Source organism: Dama dama, chromosome 25, assembly GCF_033118175.1.
Source record: "Dama dama isolate Ldn47 chromosome 25, ASM3311817v1, whole genome shotgun sequence".
Taxonomy (NCBI): Eukaryota; Metazoa; Chordata; class Mammalia; order Artiodactyla; family Cervidae; genus Dama; species Dama dama.
The window spans coordinates 68,891,879-68,896,790 of record NC_083705.1 but is presented as its reverse complement, the minus strand read 5'-3'; the positions used below and the strand labels follow the sequence as shown (position 1 = coordinate 68,896,790).

Below are 4,912 nucleotides of genomic sequence, written 5' to 3'. Positions count from 1 at the left end.
CAGGCAAAAACACTGGAGTGGGCTGCCATGCCCGCCTCCAGGGGACATTCCCGACCCGGGGATCGAACCTGCGTCTCTTACATCTCCTGCACCGGCAGGAGGGTTCTTTACCACCAGTGCAACCCGGGGAGCCCTGTTACACAGCGTGTGTTAAACAAAGCAACGGAACAATTCATGTTGCTGCTTAAGCAAGCTCTGAACAAAATCAATTCTGTCATTGCTGCTGTTACTGTAACTTGTAATGACATCATCTTTGTTGTGTCAGTTTGCCACCTCACAATAGCCCTGAGAAAGCCTCGATTCTTTTCTCAATAAAACATCTTTGAAGATACAGGGGAACTTGAAAACTCATAAACTATCCACCATCTGACAGAGTGACTCGCCTCTTTCCAGCATTTGGAAAAAGTTTGCATCGACTCTAAGGCATGCGGAACTGGTTTGAGATAAATCCAGGCCAAGGGAAAGTTTGGATGGTATCTCATATTCCCTGCAGAATGATCTAAGAAGGCTGGGGCAAGATCAGCCTATATGCTAGATATTGAAGCTGTAAAGATTGGCAGAACCCTCTTACTACCTAAAAAGCTGTGAGGGTGCCCAAAGAGGATGGAGAATAAGGCCATGTGGAAACCAGAGACTAAACTTAGAGCAACTGTGGGTCTCCATGGCTGCACCTGACGATGACCACAGGAAGAAAAGACTCTCACACTCAAACAGCACCTGTGAGAAAGCCCCTCAGGATGAGCAGGGGGAATGTCATCTTGAAGACACAGCAGGGACCCTGGTTCAGTCAAATATTTACCATAGCAGCTGAAGCCTGATTCAGGAAATGGGGGCTCATTAGTAAAGAGCTCAGATAGTAAAGGTGGCTCAGATTGTAAAGAATCTGCCTGCAATGCAGGAGACTCAGGTTCAGTCACTGGGTCAGGAAGAGCCCCTGGAGAAGCGAATGGCAACCCACTCCAGTATTCTTGCCTGGAGAATTCCATGGACAGAGGACCCTGACGGGCTGCAGTCAGTCCATGGGGTTGCAAGGAGTTGGACATGACTGAGTGACTAAAACTTTGAAGAAATAGAGCGTGAAGAGACCAAGCAGATAGAAAGCCAGGAGACGTCACCTCTGAGAGGCAGCAAGGAGAGACTAACGAAGAGAAAAGCTTCGGTGAAAAATACACTGGATGAAGTAAGAAGAGATTACCTGAAAAGCTTTTAAGTGGACTAAATAAAATATACACTAAAGATAAGTCATGAGCCATAATAATGGGGTAGAAAGGAAAGTAATTATATAATGGATGAATTTAAGTGGGCTGCTGACAGTGCAGAAGAAAGCAAATGCAAGACCAAAAATAATAATTTAATGACTAATTTACTCTAAAAGCCTCAGGATATATTACTAAAGGCAAGGGAAGAGTAGAACTTTTGCAATTTTTTTTCTATTACCTGGCAAAGTCAAGGTAAAGGAGAGATTTTCGTCTTACCTTTGAAAATAGGAGGTTAAACAACTTTGGAAACACATCAAAATTTTAAAATAGCCTATGTAACTATTGGCTTCGCCTTCATGAATCACAAGCCTTGTATTGGCAAAGGGGCTTGCCTAACTCAATGAAGCTATGAGCCATGCTGTGTAAGGCCACCCAAGACAGATGAGTTTTCTGACAAAACGTGGTCCACTGGAGAAGGAAACGGCAAACCACTACAGTATTCTTGCCTGGAGAACCCCATGGACAGTATGAAAAGGCAAGAAGAATTTACACCCAAAATGAACCCCCCAGGTTGGAAGATGTCCAGTATGCTACTGGGGAAGAGCAGGGGGCAATTACTAATAGCTCCAGCAAGAATGAAGTGGCTGGGCCAAAGCAGAAATGATAGTTGTGGATGTGTCTGGTGGTGAAAGTAAAGTCCCATGCTGTAAAGAACAATAGTGCATAGGAATCTGGAATGTTAGGTCCATGAATCAAGGTGAGTTGGACATGGTCAAGCAGGAGATGGCAAGACTGAACAGCAACATCTTAGGAATCAGTGAACTAAAATGGATAGGAATGGGCGATTTTAATTTGGATGACCATTATATCTACTACCATAGGTAGTAAAACTTAAGAAAAAAGGAAATCCTGTCATCTGTGATACCATGGATGGTCTTGAGGGCATTGAACTAAGTCAGACAGAGAAAGACAACATGCTATATGGCATCACTTACATGTGGAGTCTAAAAAAGACAAACTCATAGAAAAAGAAGAATGGGGGTGGGGGAAATGGGGAGATTTTCCTCAGGGGTATAAACTGCCAGTTACCAGGTTAATAAGTTCTGGGGATCTTAAACACAGCATGGTGGTTAGAGTTTACAACACTGTATCATAAACTTGAAAGCTGCTAAGAGAATAGGTTGTTTTTTTGTTTTTTTTTTTTTTTTAAGCGGGTTGGCAGAGCCAACTGAAGCTTTATTCTGAAAAAAGATACTCGAATTGGATTTATTCTGAAAAAGACGCTTACGTTGGCTTTTAGTTGGGGTCATGGGCAAAAGGGGCAACCCCAGGCAGTCGACTCCCCCCAGGTGTGGGCGGAGGACAGGGGCGAAACCTCAGGTCTCCCATGCACATGCTCCCCCGCACAACTCTATCTGCGGGAGCCAGTGAGCGGGGGAATGCTGGGAGGGACCGCAGGAGCCTTTCACTTAGACAGGACATCAGAGGACTCAGACACCAGCTTCCCATCGCGGGTCTCAATCTTCTTCACAACCACAGCCTTGGAACTGGTGCGGCTGAAGGAGCTGGGGCCACCGCCAGAGCCCAGGCTCAGGCTGTAGTTGAAGCCAGGGGTCCCGTAGGACGAAGTCAGTCCACCTGCGTAGCCACTGGTGGTCCTGGTGTGGATACTCATGTTCTGCATCCCAGACTCCAGCCGGCTCTCCTCGCCCTCCAGCAGCTTCTGTAGGTGGCAATTTCCACGTCCAGGGCCAGCTTGACATTCATGAGCTCCTGGTACTCGCGCAGCTGCCGTGCCATGTCCTGCTTGGCGTTCCTCAGAGCGGCCTCCAGCTCAGCCAGCTTGGCCTGAGCATCCTTAACAGCCATCTCACCACGCTGCTCAGCATCAGCGATGGCAGCCTCCAGGGAAGCCCTCTGGCCTTTGAGGCCCTCGATCTCTGCCTGGAGACGGCTGATGTTCCGGTTCATCTCAGAAATCTCCGTCTTCGTGCGACGGAGGTCATCCCCATGCTTCCCAGCCAGTGTCTGAAGCTCCTCATACTTGATTTGGTACATGGTCTCGGCCTCAGCCCGGCTGCGGTTGGCGATCTCCTCATACTGGGCCTTGACCTCAGCGATGATGCCGTCTAAGTCCAGGTTGCGGTTGTTGTCCATGGACAGGGCCACGGACGTGTCAGAAATCTGAGACTGCATCTCACGGATCTCCTCTTCATACAGTTGCCTGTAGAAGTTGATCTCATCAGTCAGCCCTTCCAGGCGGGACTCCAGCTCGACCTTGTTCATGTAAGCTTCATCCACATCCTTCTTGATGATGACAAATTCATTCTCCATATCTGTGCGCTTTTGTATTTCTTCCTCATACTTGGTCTTGAAGTCCTCCACCAGCCCCTGCATGTTGCCAAGCTCCACTTCTAGCTTCAGCTTCTCCTGGGCCAGAGTTTCCAGCTGCCGACGGAGGTTGTTGATGTAGCTCTCAAACATGTTGTCTATGTTGCTCCGGGCAGTTTTCTGCTGCTGCAGGAGGTTCCATTTGGTCTCCAGAACCTTGTTCTGCTGCTCCAGGTGCCGCACCTTGTCAATGAAGGAGGCAAATTTGTCGTTGAGGGTCTTGATCTTCTCCTTTTCCTGGGTGCAGACGGCCTGGATGTTGGGGTCCACCTCCAGCTTGAGGGGGCTCAGCAGACTCTGGTTCACGGTGACAGCTATGATGCCCCCCAAACCTGGGGCCCCACCGTAGCTCCCAGCCACACCCATGCCGGTGCCCAGGCCGCCCCGAAAGCTGCTGCCGCTGCCCACTCGGGAAAAGGCCGAGGAGCTGATGCGGGAGCCGGGCCCACTGGTGTAGGAGCGGCTGCTGAAGGACCTTGGGGCGGAGGTAGACACCTTGTAGGACTTCTGGGTCACCCTGATGGACATGATGGAGGCTGGAGAGGAGGTGAGGAGGCCGGAGGCGAGGAGGCTGAAGCTGAGTAAGAGTCAAGGAGTTGAGAAGCTGCTTCTCAGTCGAGAATAGGTTTTAAATATTATCACCACAAAGTGAAATAATATTTATGTGATGTGATTATTATATGTTGGCAATTGATGATAATGTTGTCAACATATAAATGTATCAAACCAACATGATTTATACCATTTATGACTCATTGGAAAAAGCCCTGATGCTGGGAGGGATTGGGGGCAGGAGGAGAAGGGGATGACAGAGGATGAGATGGTTGGATGGCATCACTGACTCGATGGACATGGGTTTGAGTAAACTCCGGGAGTTGGTGATGGACAGGGAGGCTTGTCATGCTGTGATTCATGGGGTCGCAAAGAGTTGGACACGACTGAGCGGCTGAACTGAACTGAACTGATATGTCAATTACTTCTCAATAAAGCTGGACAAAGAATCCTACAACAGAGTCTGATTGTTTTGTAATAGATTATTTCCAAGAAAATATTGCATATATGTGCATGTATTCTATAAAACAGAACACTACCATAAAATCACTAGGTCTATTTTATACTTGAGTGCTTCAAAATTTCAAAGAAAGAAGTAGTACATGTAATATGTAAATTAGAGAAAAGAAAACTAGACAAAGCTATTCAGTTCATTTTATTTTATTTTATTTTTTTAATTTTGAAAAGATTGTGTTTTATTTTTTTTTTCAGCTAGTGATGTGATTTATTTATTTATTTATTTTCTTTTTTTCTTTATTAGTTGGAGGCTA

The 4,912-nt window shown here is 47.0% G+C and overlaps 1 pseudogene; it reads right to left on the bottom strand.

The window, feature by feature from the left end:
- Positions 1–2,451: 2,451 nt before the first annotated feature.
- Positions 2,452–4,152, bottom strand: LOC133046744 (keratin, type II cytoskeletal 8-like; annotated as a pseudogene).
- Positions 4,153–4,912: the final 760 nt, after the last annotated feature.